This window comes from Ornithodoros turicata, chromosome 7, assembly GCF_037126465.1.
Source record: "Ornithodoros turicata isolate Travis chromosome 7, ASM3712646v1, whole genome shotgun sequence".
In the NCBI taxonomy this organism is placed as follows: domain Eukaryota; kingdom Metazoa; phylum Arthropoda; class Arachnida; order Ixodida; family Argasidae; genus Ornithodoros; species Ornithodoros turicata.
The window spans coordinates 44,070,570-44,089,857 of NC_088207.1; the positions used below are offsets into that span (position 1 = coordinate 44,070,570).

At 47.8% G+C, this 19,288-nt stretch overlaps 1 protein-coding gene across 5 annotated transcripts in view; it reads right to left on the reverse strand.

Moving 5' to 3' along the window:
- The window catches only part of LOC135399924 (5-hydroxytryptamine receptor 1-like), a 299,523-nt gene that overhangs the window by 183,972 nt on the left and 96,263 nt on the right, over nt 1-19,288 (reverse strand). Inside the window, exon 1 of one of the 5 annotated variants that reach the window (XM_064631659.1) lies at nt 1,301-1,519. The exons of the other annotated variants lie outside the window; for them this stretch is intronic. The gene's annotated coding sequence lies outside the window, so the exon portion shown is untranslated. Of the gene's footprint in view, nt 1-1,300; nt 1,520-19,288 lie in introns of those variants that run through there. 5 annotated transcript variants of the gene reach the window in all.

Consider the following 19,288-nt stretch of genomic DNA (forward strand, 5'->3'; position numbering starts at 1 on the left):
GTTTTGTGGTTGTCGTCTCTGAAGGAAGGGCGGAAGCAAATTAGGAAGGCTTAGGAAGGAAGTCCCGGGCGAGTACAGGCATCTTGTCCGTCGTCTGCTGACAGGCTGTATGCTTTTAGGCGCAAATATTTCCTCAGCGAGTGACCACTACTGATTCTATTCTCATCCCAGCCATCAGAAGGTACACAATTCAACAAAATATGTACCTCGCAGTCCGTCGTGAACACTTGGCGCAAGGTCTCCCTTTCCATTCCGCGCATACAGTTTAAACCGTTACACATTACGCGTGCTTGCATTTCACAAAGAAAAAATTGTAAATAGTGTATGCAACCAGTGTACCGTGGAACGTGTGTGTGTGTATGGTGCTTGCACTGTTTAATAACGACCTGGTGCTACTCGAAAATTTCGTTATGCTTCCGGACGTGCAAATGAACTAACATGTGTACCTAGCCTTCAGAATCCCGAAGGGTTCGTTGATTAAAATAGGTAAAACACTGCAATAAGACTAAAAACGACGAGACGCACTGCACTTCCACCAACACAATTTTATTGCGAACGAAAACATGTTTTTAAATGAAGCCTCTCCGTTGCTGATTGGTTGGGTAAAACAACCCTCCCGGAATCTATGTATCTTATCGGTATATTGTACCGACGGGAAACTCACGCAGCTATATGAATCTGCCTCGCTTCTTCAAACACTAGTGATGCTTTCCCCCTACACACTTTTAGTACCTCAGTGCTCTTAAACGCTTCACAACTCTTACACCTCGACTGGTGTTCAATTAGGGAACTACTGTATTTTTTTTATTTTTATCCTCTCCGAGCCTTGTATTTATGCATCTCGACGTTTCTCGAATGTACACTTTTTCTACATGGCAGTTCATTGATGTGGTGAATGACTTTTGCTCTAATACCTTATCTAAGATAAGAAAAGAAATCGCGAATCACCCTGCGTATGTGTAACGTATATGAAGATAACTTGTTATCTTCATATACGTTATGCATACGCAGGGTGATTCGCGATTTCTTTTCTTTCCTGAATCAACGAGGCTCATACTTAAAAAGTGAGAGTCGACACGGCGTTCGAAGTGAGCCTATAACGCCCAAAAGTTAACGCAGTAGAATTAAAGTAATTAGAGAAATTTACGCAAATTACGCGACCGTACGTTCGCCGTACGCCACACGTCCAGCGACGGCCGTACACTGAAAGTACTACTCATTCTTCTCTTCGCGTTTCATCAACTTTCCATCAACTTCAACAACAATTACATTCGTGCCAAACGACAAAGTGCTCACGTACCTCAAACGACGCCGTTTGCCCGGAGCACGTTTTGAGCCGCTGTCAGAAAGTTTGTTCCTCTCGAGCGTTGCTTCCCATGCATGGCCAGGCGCACTCAAATCCGTGGAGTATCCAGAGCTGATCGCAGCGGCTGACTACCAAGACGCCGCAAGCGACGCCCCTACGCCGGCCGTGAGATGGCAGTTTCGCGGGCGCGTGCGGCGCTGCCCTAGTGCGCTGTGCTCCGCGACGCCCGCGACGCGTCAATATCCCACACACCGGCAGTTCGAGTGGTGCGGACACACACAAACGCTTTCCGCTTTTCTTTGCTGCTTGCGCTCTTGAGAGCTCGTTGGCAATGCCTCGTAGTTCAAAGTGACAAAGAAAAAAGAAGAGAGAGAGAGAGAGAAGGTGGGAAAACTTGATGAAAAGTCTACAAGGTTTAATCTCGTTCTCGTATAGTGCAGGGGAGGGCTCGTGCCTGTCACTCCCAGTTTCGCTTTTAGTTTAGGGCGTGAACAAGGCGTTAGGTGTGAGCGGCGAGTTTATTCTCGGCTCCGGTTCCGTTATGAATCGATGAGAGACTATATATATATGTTAATACGTTAATTTTTATTCACTCATTCTTGTTGTTTATTTCTCTCTCTTTCTCTCGTATGATCCGCGCTGGTGTTATATGGAAATTTATTCAACACTATGAAACGTCAACTTTTTTATCCCTTGTTAGCACCTATCGCTATATGAGCCGCGTACAAACGTGCAGAAAAGGAAGGAGACATGGGGCTAGTATGCGCCCTGGGCTGACTTCACGGGGAACTGTGCCGACATTCGTCCGGAAAGTCTGCCGGAAAAGGCAGCGAAAGCGTCAGGCAGCACAGCCTGTGGCATAGGGTTCGAACCCCCCCCCCCGTCCACAGCACGACCATTGGGTAATCACCAGCGGGGGGGGGGGGGGTTCATTCACGCCGCCACGCCGCTGGTGAAACATCAACTGCCCCTGGTTGTACTACAGGTGTGCTAGTTATATAATGTTACGTAAATTGCAGAGGCTGGACGAAAAAAAAAAAAAAAGGCAAACACAACATTCAAGCCTCACCGACGCCGAAGCAATGATCTCAAAGACGGACAGTTAAGACGAAAAATCTGCGAGTGTCGGTGGCTGGATTCGAACCCGCATACCTCTCTGATTACCGATGTGCTACCAATTACACTACGCCGATATCGCGCCCTCGTCAAAGTACCAAGACCTCGTTCGTGACGACACGGACACACATTGACTCTGCCCCATCCTCTCTTACATTTTCTTACATGCACGCTCACACTCACACGCAGACGAACCGAAGCAGACGGAAATTTGTTTAGTTACGTGAGTTTTTGTGTGCGCGCCAAGCAAAGGGAAACGCATAGGTACATAGAAATCGCGTTAAATCGCACACTATAGATGTATACCGACTAGCCCAACAACGCATTTTTTTTACATATACATGTACGAATAGGTATGTTGTGCATATATCCGTTGTGCATCGCGTTGCAGGTTCGCTCTTTTATCCATTTGCTCAATAGCCTATGATGGCTACGTGTGCACACTATACAGGCTGTTTTTTTTTCTTAAATCTTTTACAGATTTTTTTTTAAGTAAAAAACTATAGGAGTAGCATAGATGCCGTTTTTGCAGTTGAGTTATGCGGCAAGACGGACATCCTATCGACGAGAGTATGTAACTGGTAGGAGACTACTTATCTAAAATTCATTAATTATTTGCTTATTTGGAGGACTTCGCGCGGGAGACAGCAGAATGGAAGAAAATCCTCCTTAAAAGCCTTCCTGAGTGAGGTCTGCTTGATCAGTTAGGCGGCACGTTTAACTTCTGTAAAAAAAGAAAAAAAGAGCAGATCAGCACCTACTCTAATCATTTCCATCGCTCGAAAGCACGTAGCCCTCTGACGTGGAATGCGCGTAGTCCTCCCTGCGCTTCTGATGCGCGTAGTTTCGGTTTTGGTTCATTTGCATAGCAGAATTCCGCGATTTCAACGCAGGTGCTCATTTCATGATTTTTTTTTAAACATAGAAATGCTTTCAACTGGGATTCTCCGTCTCACTTTAGCCCGAAAGTACCTAAGTAAAATTTAGTCCGAAAACGGTATCTATGGTGTTCTTATAGCCTTTTTATTTAAAAAATCTTTAATAAACACACCCTCTATAATGATACTGTTTGTCCTCATCTTGACATCTTTATTGACTTTATGCGTTTTAAAAATCTGTCTTACAAAGTCGTACTTTCGATTCTTTCTGTCATCTGTTACCTTAATCTGTCATTCCGCTTTTAATCTGAGTGCTAATCAGTCTACTTTAGACAGCCATAGATTCACCTTTATGTGCTTCCCAAGCAGCACAATGTACTGAAACTCGAGTGCTATAGGGGTGGACGGTATGTGTCTTATCAACGTTCCTTAGTTTCAAGAGTGTGTTCAAGGTCTTCCACCTACCCGTCCACCCCTATTGCACTCGACTTTCAGTACATTGTGCTGCTTGGGTTCTTTCTTGATTCCCGTTTTATTTCTCTACTCGGCACAGTGGTCAGAAGGCTATGACCTGGCCACTGAAAGGCAACCAGACAAAGATAAGATTCAATCAATCAACCAAAGCATTTCAATAAAACTTTCCACTATCTCCCTCGTCCCACCAATAGCTAGTTATCTGCTCGTTGTGCAGTACGGAAAAACAAACCTTCGTGGGAAAGCTCGTAAAGATCTCTTGTCCAACGCCAGTTACTGTAGTACTTCTCTGTTACAGCCTAATGCCTCAGGAAAGGCACGCGCCTTGGAAGTAGCGGGAATCACATGTATAGGTGCATTGGGGATTTGGCCTTGGCAACCTGATTCAGTAAATGCTGCTAACTTGAAAAGTCGCCAAGTATCCCGGCCGAAGGACCGAGCTGTTTTGAAGTTACACTGTACGGTAATACAAAGGTCAAACGTAAGGTGTATCCGAGGTCCGCCTATACTCTGTGCACTTCTGCGCAGGAGAGGGGAAAATGGGTGGAGAAATCTATAGATTGAGAAGTTGCCCGGCAAAAAGAACTCGTTACAAGTTATGTTATTGTGTGAAAAATATAACTAAGTTAATAACGAAGTTCTTCAGCCTGAAATGTAACGCGCAGTTACCGAGTTACTTAAAAAAAGAAAGTTACTTCCAAGTTACTTCGGACACAAAATAGCATTACGCAGGTGCAACGCGCGTGAGCAGTTGAGTTAGACCTTCAGTTGCCTGCGGAGGAGCACCCTTAGATCGTTTTCGTTTATGTCCAACAATAGACCTCTCCCTGTTTGTAAACAAATGACGTCATAGTGTTCGACAGCGCCACAAATTTGGTAGAATTCAACTACGTTTGAAGCTAGAGGTGAACAAGGTCGAGCCCGAAAGCCACGGTCTTGAGGGGATTACGATATGGTCCCTTAAAGGGACGCGACCCTTGGACCTGCTATTCTTTCAATGGGAGGCAGCGAATTAACACGTGCCCGTTCGTGGAACCCAGCCCTCTCCTCCCGGTTTCAGCCTCTCTACCAATGTCATGATGACGTTTCTCCGGTAGAGGTCTGTTCGAACGCTTTGCATCTTACTCCCTGTGTGCGCACAATGGTTCGGCTTCATTTCAATGGCAGCGGTTCTTACTTCCTGAATAAAATACTGTAATTGATTGAATATCACGTTTTATGGCAAAAAATGCCATCAAGGAACCGGAGAGAAAGCAAGAAAATATGTGGACGTGAGTGAAAAGCGAGTTAAAAGTAACTTGGAACTTAACGTACTTTGGAACGTAACGTACGTTACCCAAAAAAGGAACGAGTTCCCCTGAAAGTTACCACGGCGCAAAACTACCGAGTTAAGTTACAAGTTATCAAAAAAAGGAACTTAGTTACAGTAACGAGTTACTTGTAACGAGTTACCTCGAACTCTGGAGAAATCACGTTCCTCCACTCACCAGTCGGCGCGGAGTAACGAACGTGCTCGATGTTGTGGTTGCGGTTACTTCGTTGCTTCCTGCCCACGTGAACCTATTCACGTGGGCTCTCCGCGTCCAGTTTGTTGTGCTGGAGGGCGGCCAATCATGTGCAGAGTTAGGTTACGTCATAGGGAACTGAGGAGTTGCGCGGAAGCGTGACCTACTTGCAGAGCGTATTACACCAAGGTAACTTCCGCTTATCATGCACTGTTCAAGTAACAGTTGTGTGTTTCCCGCCCGCGTCGTATTACTCAGACTCAAGGAAATGTTACCGCTCTCTAATGTACACCAGTTTGCTTGTGCCCTTTGATTTTGTTCTAAGATGCAATCTGTACTACGCGGCGTTGAACTATAGTTTCTTGTCGTGTTGTGGTCGTGCGTTTGACGAACACACAATAACCAAAAGTGAGCCTTCACGCTGCTGCGGGGGGAAAATATAGGAAAGGGGAGGGCTGAGTATTTGTACCGCATTACTTTATATTATAATTTCATTACTTCCGAGCTGCAATAGCAGTGACACGACGTCATTACTCCTAAGCATCGCATTCCCACAGGGCACCTCGCTAAGCAGCAAGCTGCCAGGTTTTCTATGATAGACTCGACGTTAAATAAGATGAAGGCGCTTTCGTCGAGAAAATTACGCGGTCAGATGGCTTGGATTTTCTGATTTATGCAGCTCCTGTTTGTTCCGAGTGAGCAGAGTATAAGATTGTAATGGATTCCACGGTCTCTTCGGTACTCTGTAAAAGAGACTCTGAAAGAATTAAAAAAAAACTCATCCTGTTTCCTTTCTTCACCGTCTGCTCGTCAGAAAATTTGAGATGTCTTTTGTCTTCCGCGAGACAGAACCTCTCGCGCAGATAATTATCAAACTATAGTTGCAGCAACGTCGTAATGGGTAGCTAGCACCGACCTTCCAAACTGTGTTTTTCTTTTTTTTTCTCCCTCTCTCTCTTTCTACTCGTGGGTATTCCCTGACGCAATGATCGCTTGGAGTAATGACATTACATTCGTATTGACAAAGTAATCTCCTTGTTGTTTGAGCGAACAATTTCATACCCTGCGCAAGCTTCCGGTGCGACTTGCCTCACGTGTTGCTGTTTCACAGTATGTTAATGTCTCCCTTTGTAATGCACCGAAAACTACAAAATTATGTAAACGTAGTGTCGCTGGGGACGTTATCTACATATGTTTTTTTTTTTTTTTCACGCACGTTAATATAAGGCAAGAGAAATGAAAGGATGGTTAAGAAGCAAGCGAGCTGGTGATACTGATGCATAATGATAACCCCGAGACTAGGAACTGAAAGGAAACTGACTAGGAAGAGACTGACTAGGAAGACTACGAACTGAAGGAAAGTTTGTAGTTTTTCGTGTTCCTATACAGGGTGTCCCACCGAAAAAGGGCCAGGGGCTAAAAAAAAACGGAGTGCTTTACACAAATGCAACCAACTGTACGTGCTTGGCAGCTGTGTGATCTATCCAAAAAAAATTTTTTTCATCGCCCCTTGTCAATTAGCGGTAATTAATTTTCCAACTTTTTAATCATCGGTTTTAGCTCTCAGATGTCAATGAGGAGGTTGTAGTAGATGTCGAAAGAGACACAACTGAAGTGGTTCGAGGTCGCTATGGCTTGTGGTTTCGCTTTTTCCCGGGCTTAAAAGTCCGGCAATCCGGCACCCGCGCGCGACGATTCAAGCGCCCTCCAGCGTACATTGACCTTGATATTAGCACTTGGAGACCATCCTTGGGCCACTTCACACAAGAGGAAGATATTTCATCTGTTTCACGGCACACCTATCAGAGTGCACTGCAATCGTCGCACGCGGGCACCGAATTATGGGAAGCGCTCTGTGGTGCGCGCGGCTTCTGAAACCAATTTTTAAACCCGGGAAAAACCTAAACCACAAGCCATAGCAACCTCGAACCACTTCAGTTGCGTCTTTTTCAACATGTACTACAACTTCCTCATTGACATCTGAGAGCTAAAACCGATAACTAAAAAGTTGGAAAATTAATTACCGCTAATTAATTGACAAGGGGCGATGAAAACTATATTTTTGGATAGACCACACAACAGCCAAGCGCGTACAGTTGGTTCCATTTATGTAGATCACTCCGTTTTTTCATTAGCCCCTGGCCATTTTTCGGTGGGACACCCCGTATAGTCTCGGGGTTATCATTATGCAACAACAACAACAACATAGATGAATGGATGATGATGATGTGGGATGATTCCCTGAGTGCAGGACCCTACCCCATTCCAAAAAGGTTCACATGAAAGGATGACGAGAGAAGGAAACCCTTAAGTTCGTGAAGGAGGCCGGTGGCCCTCAGAAAGGAAAGAAAAGCGCCAAGTGCACGGCACTGATGTCCAGGGTTACTCTATGGGCCGAGAACTTTGCAGATGTTGAATGGCCTCTGATCCAGCATTTCTAGTTGACATTTAAAGACCCGTCGCTCGCATACGTACTGGCTACAGTCTTCTATAATGTGTCGGATTGTTGCCGGGAAACCACAAGTTGTACACAGCGCCGTGTTGTTGTGGCCCAGCCTATACCGGAGCGCAGGGGTGAACGCAACGCTAAGTCGTAAACGAGGCACGAAAGACGTAAAGAGGCGAGGGAAACCGTCTGGCATTTCAAATAATAGAGTTGGGTCAACAGCATACAGAAGCGACCACCGGGTGATGTCATGACACCATTCCCGATGGGCCGAAGACGACGTCAACGCGGACAAGAGGGAGCGTCTATCCCCGTTCGGAAGTATGATGGAGACTGCTGAGCGGCTATGGTGAGCCGCAGCAGCTGCCCGATCCGCTACCTCATTGCCTCTTATTCCAATGCGGCTAGGGACCCATTGGAGGGTCAGCCGGTGGCCCCTGTCTTCTAAAACCTTGAGCGTCGTCAAGATGTTCATTACCACCGGAGCCAAGGAGCCACGTATGCCGATGTTGTCTATGCACTGCAGCGCTGCCCGCGAATCTGTGTATACCACCCAGAGGCGGGGGTGGTGATCCAAAATAGACTTGAGGAATAACAGGATGGCAGACAACTCCGCAGAGGTGGCCGAGGTGCGGTGTGATAGGCGTAACCCACGTGAAATTGACCCCTCTGGAATTACAAATGCAGCGGATGAGCCGCCAGTAGTGGAGGAACCGTCCGTATATACGGCGGTTTGGTTTCCGTATGCAGCGTCCATCAACTCCAGAGTAGACTGCTTGAGGGCTGGAGTAGGGGTTTGGCTCTTCGGCCCCTTGACCCCCCGGATGTGCGACGAGATGGACGGTTTCGGCAGTGTCCATGGTGCTACTGGAGAAGCGGTTGGGGCAACAGTGAAGGCAGGTATATGGCCCGTTAGTTCTTGTGCACACAGCGCGATTTTGCTGTGGTTCCGCTTACGAAGCTTCTGTACCAGTGGGTGACGGCGATGGTGAGCGGGCAATCGCAAATAGTGGCGGAAAGTTTCTCTCTGACGGAGGACGCCAATTGGAAGTTCCCTGGCTTCGGCTACCACCATCCTCGTCTCAGCGCAACGCGGAATGCCAAGACAGGTCCGCAAGCTGCGCGCCAAGACACAACGGAGCTTGTGTGCGGACGTCTGTGATAGTCCGTGCAACGCAGGAAGGCTGTAGACTACTGAGCCACGAACCGCTTTATGGAGTGCAAGAAGGTCCCGCTCAGTACATCCCCAGCGCAAGCCGGCAAAGTGACGTATCACATTTCCCCAACGTTGCGCTTTTGAAATGAGATAGTCAATGTGTCTTGCCCACGACAGGTTGCGGCCCAACACAACACCGAGGAACCTGTGGTGCCTGACCTGCCTTAAGGGGGATCCTCCAATGTGTAATTGGAATCGGCGCATCTCTTTTCGGGTAAGCGGAAGGGTAGCGCTTTTCTCAGTGGAGATGTCCATCCCTGCTTTCAGGAAGTAGGCATGTATGGCATCAAGTGAGCTCTGGAGCCGACGCTGAACTGCAGGGCGTGACTTGCCAACCGCCCAGACACAGGTATCATCAGCATAGATGGACAGATGCACCCTCCGAGGAAGGCACCCATTGTGGCCAATCAAGACAATGTTAAATAACATGGGGCTAAGGACACTTCCCTGAGGAACTCCCTGTGGCACAGTGATCTTTTCCGTGTCCCCCTCGCCTGTAGTGACAAAAACCTTCGGTAGACGGAGGAAGTCGGAGAGCCACGTCAGCTCCCTATGAGGCACCTTGGCCTGCAACAACCCATGAATGACACAAGGATGGCTTACGGAATCGTACGCCCGTTTGATGTCCAGGAAGACAGCCATCGCTATTTGTCTTCGCGCCTTCGCTTCTTCGACCGAAGAGACAAAATCGATCACCGAATCCATCGAGTTACGGTGCCTGCGGAAACCCGCCATTTCCTGAGGAAAAACAGATCTTCGCTCCAGCCACCACTCGAGCCTGTGCAGTACCATACGTTCAAGGACCTTGCCTAAGCAGCTGGTGAGGCTCACGGGTCGGAAAGATGCCAGATCAGAGGGTTGTTTCCCTGGTTTCAGGATGGGGACTACACGTGCCTCCTTCCACGCAGCAGGGACCTGCCCATCCCTTTGACTTTGGTTTGACTTTGTGTTGTGTCGTCTGTTTTTCGTCTTTTTCCCAGTCTCGGGTTTTCGTCATGGATCCCTCCATGACGTGTTATACACCTCTAAGGGCGCCAAAAGGAATACGTCGTCCAAATTGCGGAGCGCCACGTAGGTGACCTTGTCTGGACCGGGCGACGACATCTTGTAGGAGAGTGACAGCGCAGTCTTGAGCTCGGCAAACGTGAGGTCTGCGTCCATGTCAGGGTCAGACACTGACGGGGCTTGACTAATAGCATGCTGCAGCTCCAATGCATGGCTCCGAAAGGCTGCACATTTCGCTGCCTCGGACCTTGCTGCCAGGATTTTTCAGAAGTCGTAGGCAACTTCCTTCTCAGGTCTAGATACTGAGAGTGCCAAAGATCTTAGGGGGTTGTTCGCGGAAGGAGCTTCGCGGAGACTCCGCGCAATACGCCAGACTTTCGCAGGGCTTGAAAACGGAGTCAGAGACGCGCAAAACTGACGCCATCTTTTTTTGTCAGCAGCCTTCAATGCTTTCTGTACCGATGCATTCGCACGACGCGCGACTTGTGCATCTGCAAGTTGGCCGGATCGCAGAGCCTTCCGCTCTGCCCATCTGCGAATGGCACGCAAACGCTCCAGCTCCGGATCCGTACCTGCGTGGCCAGCGCTGATCTTTGCAGTCGTGGTGGAAGACGTCAGACAGTTCACAATATGACCGGTAAATTCGCTTGCGGTCATTCCCACGCGCATGTCCTTTTTGCACAGTTCACGAAAGGACTGCCAATTTGTTAGCCGTACGGTTCTGCGGTCTGCCCCGGATGCGTACTTGGAGTAGGAGACAAATATAGGAACGTGGTCACTACCTCTTCCCTCCCTCGAACAAAGCGAAATGTCTAATACGTCTGTTGAGTAGTCCCGGCGGAGGAGACCAGTCATTTAAGACACAAAAATCCAGGTCTTCAATGATATTGCACCACAGGGACCCCTTGCTGTCTCGCCTGCGACTCCCCCACAAGGGGTTATGAGCGTTGATATCCAAAACAACAAGGAAGGGATCACCCACTCCAGCCAGGGCTAGTGTTAGGCCATGGGCTGTCATTTGGACTGACGGCGGCACGTACACGCTGAGAACAGCCAGTGAAGTTTTCCCAAGAAGAATCTTGCAGTGGACACAGTCGAAAGGCAACTGACTCGCCGTATGTACTTGCGTCACAGTCAAGTCTTGCCGCACACATAGCTCTGTCCTCCAAGGTGACACCCCCTGCTGACCAAAGACGGTATATCCACTAAGTCGGAAGACTTCACGTATGCTTCACAGATTGCCAAAATGGGAGACCGGTACTTCAATAAAAACAAGTTGAGATCCGGTAGCCTCGTACGCAGACCACGCGCATTCCACTGGAGAATAGTAGCCCGCTTATACAGATGGTCCATGACCCGCGGTCAGAAACTTTTCAGCAGCGAGCAAGGCCTGGACCTCCTGGAGTCCAGCGGCGTCCGGGTACGCCGCTAAGATGGCCTTGAGGACGGCTAGAAACAGGGGGACCAGCACAGCTGCCGTGGCACCACTGCTCACTTGTCGCTCAGACTGCCTCAGGCGCGGAGGGAGCGGTGTGCTTGTATGTGCACCAATTTGTGGAACCGCAGCGGCCCTCTTGACAACATCCGTATAGGTCCGGCGCAAGGGAGGCGAAGACGTCAGGGGGTGCTGGGCATCCAGGCTAACCATTGACTCTCTCATGGACACTCTTGTGCGCTTTGGAGCCCGCTGAATCCGATGTGGAGGCGGCGCACGCGGGGGGGGGGGGGGGCGACACCACGTTGGTGGCGTGCCGATTACGAGGGTCGCCGGTATTGCTGACCACCGAGCCCACAATGCTGGGGAGTACCTCCGTATGGAAGCGTTGTATCGCTGACTGCTTGCGCGGCCACAGAGTGGGAAGCCGCATGCGGACCTCCACAGTTGGAGCATCTTGGTTGCCGCCGCGTAGTGCACTCCTTGATGGAGTGCGGTCCCGAGCAAATCTTGCACCGTGTGGGCCAACGACAGTTGCAAAATGCTGGCAGTTAGAAGATTGGGTATGACCCTCCACATACTCGTGAACATCGTTTGTGCAGAATCCCAAGTGCACCTTCTCAGGGAGCTTCAGGGTGGGCTTGAACGTGAGGATGACGCTACGAAGAGGGATGAAGCTGTCCGTACCGTGTTCATGATAGACGTGACGAACTTGGCGGCGTACCGTTATGACGCCTTCTTGCGCCAGGTACGAAACGAGATCACTGTTGTCATAGTCAAGTGGTACGTCATTGATTTTTCCCATGTTGTTCACGTATGATGACGGGATTGAAGCGGAAAGGGCAATACCCGCCACCAATTCGAGCGCAAAAAGGTTGGAAACCGCTCCTTGAGATTTCACGAAGACGCACAAGCTGCCATCCTTGCTAATGCGATGGTGAGAAATTGACTCCTGCGCCGCAGCGCATTTGTCCCGAGCCACAACATTGGGGTTGACCTTCCAGAAGGAACGGGTGACATTGATGGGTTTGAAGAGCACGGGAATTCCTTTCGGCCGGTTCTTTCGATATGTCAGCAATGTGAAGCGGTCCGCTGCTCCACCATCTTCAGGGCCCCTATTGGGGTCTATGTCACCGTAGCTTGCGACCAGTCACAGTGCGGAGACTGAGGGGGAGGAGGTCCACTTGCATCCGACATGTGAAAATCCACAGGAGCGTCATCAGTTGCTCGGCGGCCCACAGGTGACCTACTCCTGTTCCGCCAGGACAAGGGAGGCTCGGGCTGTGGGGCGGGAAGGCTCGCCGGCCTCGCCAGAACACCCGGGCTCTCATCCCCGCCTTCCATAGGCAGACAGGGAGGCCTCCAGACGTACAACTTGGCCCAAAGCGGTAGTTGAGTGCCGAAAGATATAGCTTCACGAACTAAGCCTAGTCTGGGCGCGAGCTGTAGGAATAAGCGTCCGTGCCGAGCGAGACACGCGCAAAAAAAAAAAAAAAAAAAAAAAAAACTATCATTATGCAAGGGAACATATTCTCTATGCAATTCCTCTAACCGTATGTTTTTATTCTGAAAATATATTCCAAACGCCAGGTAACGACGTCATAAACGTTTTTGTTCTGGCTGACACGTTTCCAACATTTTCTGGGGTGTAGGGAACACATTTGATGCCACCTGGAGTGCTCTCAAAGCAACGCATCAAATTCTGTATGTCGTGTTACTTTCAGGGTCGCACACGCGCATTTGAAGATACGTTCTACACTATCTGCACTTCTGAAGAGGGTCTGCACTTATTACGCTTTACTATTCACTTCGAGGCACTAGTTACGCTTCAGAACAGTTAATTAGTTTTTAGAAGCAAGCAACATATACTTAGAAATTGTTATGCAGAGAGTCGTTAGCTGTTACCAAGTGAGCTAGATGCTAAACCCAACGACGGCGCAGCTGCCCTCCAGTCTGAAATGTTGGAATTCGGCCTCAGTCTCAAAACTTTATTTCGCTGTCAGACGCAGACATAGTTGAAATAACGAGTGCGATGAGATGACTAGCCTATTGTATAATTGGGTAGTTATGAGAGAACCACCCCAACTATAACACCACTCTTCCAGTCTTGCGCGGTAACTTCAAAACATCGCCAAATCTATGAGCTTGTATAAAGGTATACCCGGAGACGACATGCCCGAGCGAGCCAAGTTCCTCGAGGCAGTGTAAAGGTATTTGTCCCACACGGAAAGCAAAGAGACAAAGGTTCGAATAAGCAGGAATGCGGAAACTCTTCATGAAAAAGATAAAGGTAAAGTAAGAAGCATCCGGATGGGATAAAGAAAAATGTCGAGAATCTCCAGAGATGGGAGAGGAAAAAAAAATGATGGATTATGTCTTGGTTGGGACTAAGACGACAACGTGGACGTATCAGGGGCAAGAGAAAGAGAAGGAGAAGATGACGAGCATAGAGGTAATTTTCATGCAAAGCTACTCGGAAACCTATTATTATGCGCCAATTCTTTATTTTATTTTTATTTTCTCGTTTATTTTTCATTTAATGCTAACATTACTAGAGTGTGAGGGCAACTTTAATCCTGTGAGTTATCAGAAGAAAGGGCCGAAGTTCAATCACTGTCTTTCACTGACTTCGGGAGGATCATAATCGGAAAGGACGAAGGATGGTTTAAATCAATTCAATTAAATTAAAAATTGGGCTCTGACACTCTGCCTCTTACAGAAATGACGGAGAAAGCAGAGAGAGGAAGAGATATGATATATTAAGAGTGGACACCCTTGACGACAGCGTGCTACATACATAATAAGATTGACTTTTGTGATTAAGATCGCCCCTCTCACTATTGAACTACGGGTAGGCCACAATCGAGCACTGTAATAGATGCATACAACTGCATAGGGAACCTGGTAAAGCAATGGCTGCCATCGGGCTTTTTTTTTTTTTATTCTGTGCAGAATGTAGTGCCGTGAAGCAACCGTGGCAGCGCACACTCGTGTACAGATGGGGAGAGGCCAGCAGGAAGGAGTGGGAGACAAGGGGTGGTGGTGGTGGTGGTGGTGCTGGTCGTGTAAGGGCTTGCCGTTGTCGGCCTCACGTATGTGGGCAACGTCACGACTGACGCCCTGGCGGAATATGCGTCCTGGGCCTACTTCTAAGGGAACTGTGCCGACATATGTCTGAGACAAGGGGTTAGTACGCGTCCTCTACCAACTTCAGGGGCAACTGTGCCAATATCTGTGTTTGAAACCCTGCCGGAAGACCCAGAGACAACCTTCGACATCACATCACAGCCGGTGGGTCCTACCACCCGGCTGTGCTGTCTGGGGTTTTCCATGGGTTTTCCGAAGACTTTCCAGACGAATGTTGACACTGTTCCCCCTGAAGTCGGCCCCCGGACGCATACTAATCCCTCTGTACCCCCAACTCCTTCCTGCTGTCCTCTCTCCATCTGTCCACGTCTGTACGCCGCTCATAGCCACAGTTGCTTCGCGGCGCTAACACAGAACTAAAGAAAAACTGGGGAATGACTTTCAATAAATAAAGAAAATAGAGTGAGGCTTGCCTGCTCAGCCAAGGCGGCAAGTTTCCCCTTGAAAAGCAAGCCGACACCCTGTCTGGCTGACCTTTCCCTCGTTCCTCTTCTTTGTTATCATTAAACATACCCCCCCTTTGAAAAAAAAAAGAAAAGGGGGAAAAAAGAAAAAGAGAGAGAAGTTAAGACAGTCCTACGGACGAAACGAAGGCCAGCAAAGCATCCCGTGCTTTCCGACGAATGTGTGTAGGACCTCGCGGGTACAGTATGTCTTCCAATGTGACACAGGGTATTGGAAGAGCTTCCAACTGCGCCATCATTACATCTCGTGGGACCTGGTGCTCAGGGCAGTCCATAACGATGTGCGACAGATCGCCGTAGGTGAAACAAGGCTCGCAGCGGGGGGATGGAGCGAGGAAATTGCTCGCAGTCCTACCCTGCGGCACGTGCAACATGTCGCCACACTTGGCAGACAGACAAACCTCACTTATAATATCACGGCACCATTATTATTATTCATTACAGTTCGAGCACGAGGGCTCTGTTCTGCACCACCTTTGAAAAATCCTTCTCCTCGTGAAAAGAGCGCATCGCAGAACGACAGGACGTCGTGACGCATGCTGCTCCCCTCACGTGACCAGTGACGTACAGCAGCACAGCTCAAGCATGCATAAGCGGCGCGTGAGCTGCGAAGAAAAAACAAGGAAACAAGGCACGGAGCCGGCTTGACTACGTCACAAGAGCATCGTGTCGGCCGTCTGCGGCTGCTCTCTCCGACCGTTTTTTTTTTTTTGTAAATAAATTCGATTGCGCAGCTATAACGCACCGCGGAGCGAAAATATTTTGCATGGCGACTCCTGATGGACAGCTTGACAGACGAGGCAGGCTTTCGAGCGATGTTAAATGTCACCTCATTGCTCCTTTAAAGTTTCAACTTTTTCCTCAGATCGTTTAACCTACCTCACCTTGAGGACGCGTCGGTTCATGACCGATTCCCGCTTTCACACTTGCCTCAGAGCAACGACCTCACGTGATATGCAATGATATACGAACGTACGTACAAAAGAAGCAATTTAATCGCGCGCAAGCAGATGGTAATACGGGGACGATTCGTAGCCCGAATAGCAACAGATACCGCGAAAGAGAACAGGAAGATACAGCCCACGACGATCGAGACAGAGACGCACGTAGCGTGGAGATTATACAGAGAACACGTCCGTTCATAGTGGATTCTCCATCAGATGATATCCAGAGGTATTTCCAGGCAGTTAGTGTATCTGGTGTTCGTCCCGTGGCCTGATCCGACGCATTCTAGTATTGTGCCTTATTCGCCGTTCCCTCCTTAGCTCCATAGCAGCCACACACAAAAGAACGGTACTTTGCTCCTCTTTCCCTTACTCTTCTCTCTCTTTTTCTCTCTCTCGTTGTCGTTTGCCGACTGTTCCTTGCGTAGCAGTTTGGAGGCGCTGTCTTCAGGCAGACCTGTATGATAGCGTTACGAGTATAACTGAGCGTACTTGAGTGGAACTGCTCTGTTATACTGCAGTATAACTGAGGTTCTACACGCACAAAAAGAAAAAGAAGAAGCTGCATCTTTATTTTGCCAAACGCGTGGTTTAACTGTCACGTGACGTCACGTGATCCTATCAAGCTGCGGACGGACCTAGACGGTGATCGGCCATATCCGGGTAACCGGATTATTACGGTAAGCGGATATTAGTGTTGGAAGCAGGCAAGAAAGCAAATACCCTCGTAATCTTAATATTTGACGTCATTCATTACTGAATAGTTCGTTATACTTTTTGGCGTGGCTCATTCATCCGTATAATCTTACCAGCGTTGACTGTGGGTGAGAAGAAAAACGTTATTTTAACGAGCGCATTCAACCCGCACTCCCGCCAGTTAGTTCTGTCAAAAGCACGAGGCTATAAGCAGGCAGGGCTGGGCAGTATTACAAATACATTGTATTATAATACCGTTACTGTAATACTTTACAGTATTTGTATTTACGTATTATAATACTCATCCGATAGGTGTATTTGTATTACGTATTATAATACAAAAAATTCGAGTATTACTTGCATTGTATTACTGCAAAACTCGTAATACTTATGACCTGTCCTGCCTGAGGTGATGGGTCTTACACGTGTATGCTTTCGGTACCATTCCAGTCCTACGAACACGACCTAGTCCTGCCAACAGAGGATCACACTTCAACGTGCAACAAAGGGACGATTACAGGAGCTGGCTGACTCAAATTTTTGAGAAACTTCTCCACTCTGGGTGAACAACCCGGAGCCCTTAGGGGGTCATATCATAGAATGGAGCCAGGGTCGGTGCGTCAGAAAGTAAGGCAGAAAAAAGGGGATTATAGGCACACACACCTGCGTCCCGCGAGATAATGCCCTGAGAGCTGTCAATTAGTCACTTCGTCGTGATCTTTTGTCATTTTTTTCCTGGACTCTCCAGGGTTAACCCGTAAAGTAATTGTCGTTCCAGGAAGGCACGTAGCCTAAATTTGAACAACCTGACCACTGTGCTCTTGGTTCCTGGTTTGAGTCACAGGCACAATGTCGTCCATAGAATGCAGTGTTCCTTGTTACAGCTATGGATGGTATAAATTCTGCATCGGGTTGACCGTCTCGGCAATTTCTACTCAGACCAAACAGACGATTGTTAGAAGATGGCGTATTTGAAAAGATGCTTTTAAGTGCAGTCAACTGAAATAAACATGCGACGACCGGACCGGTGGCTTCAGAAATATGTCTGGGATTCCTTTTCTAATAACTGTCTGCCACGGCACAAAAGTATTACTAGTATTACTTGAGTAATACAGGGAAGTAATAGTATTATGTATTATGATACTTGAAAATAAAATGTATTATGTATTAGCATTATAATACAATTTTTTAGCAAGTATTATGTATTTGTATTATAATACAAATTTTGTGTATTCCTGCCCAGCCCTGTAAGCAGGACACGAGGAGGATATTCTTTGCCACGCACGACGTAAACATTTCTAACCCTAGAGTAGTTTTTAGTCATGCAATGCGAAACAACGTACGAATTATACACAACGCTATGCAGGGAACGTACGGTAAACAAAAAGGGACCTGCCAGAGAGACAGCCACATACTGTGAGGGGTGCATAAGGAATGAAGAGCAAGCAATTCGATTAGCTGAAGCGGCCGAGGGGGAGGTCTACCTTCTCCGCTTCAGAGGGAAGCGTTCAGCGTTCACCTCACCTTGCGAGTGCACGCGCCAGCGGCTTGCTTCTCGAAACGGCGCGCAGAAGCTGTTTTGCATTCACAGTTCTAGCCCTTTGACCAACATATTGTAGTTAAGCCAGGAAACGTTGTTCGCTTAATTTGTACTCCCTTCTTGATGGAATATTTAGCAGATCATAACGTATTCGGACGTCTGCGAAAAGCAGTCTCCGTTTCATAACATATTTCATTTGTTGCCCGTGGCTTTCCATTAATTTCCATTTCCAGAGGGCGTTACACGGGGGAAGTCGGCAGGTCATGGTATAATACAAGGGGATAGTGTGTCAAATACAGCAATAAACCTCCACCGGCATGGCCGAGGGGGTTAAGGCTCGTTGACACACCTGGGTAGTAAAATGTCAGGAAACCAGAAAAAGTAATTCATTACTGTAATTTTATTACAATAATGAATTACTTTTTCTGGTTATCTGTAATGTAATGCATTACTTTTGACATTATGTAATTTCTAATGTAATTTAATTACATTTGGGCAGTAATTGTAATGACATTACTCATTACTTCCTACAAAAGAATCGAGTGTGTGTTCTGTGTTGGCACTTGGCAGAAAGAGAGTTGGCGACTGGCGAGTTAAAAGAATTCCAACGTCCACTATGAACGGTGACGCACTCAATCGGCAATGGACGAGCCGGTTGCCTTAGCTAGGGCACCCACAAACAAACGCTTTTCAGATCAACGGTTTGTGGCCTTGGAGAATCATTGTTTGCGGGCCCCATCCTCCGGACAATCTTCCTGTTGTCGTGATACATTGTGTCATCTTCGTCACTACAGTGTGGAACGATACGTCATACGTGGCACACTAGCCTCACATGTAGAAGAGACAAATAGAAGACTACAAGCTAACTGTTGTCACATTCTTACAACATAGTGTTGTCTGACAATGAATTTCCACATCCTCAATATCGTTACGATTAAGCTCGCGGTAATGACTTTCTAATGTCATTACTTTTTCGTAGTAACTGTAATGTAATTTCATTACATTTCAGTTGCAGTAATGAGTAATGTAATTATATTCTAAGCGGAGTAATAAGTAACGTAATTTAATCACATTTTAGAAGTAATTTACCCAGGTATGCTCGTTGGTGGTAGCCAA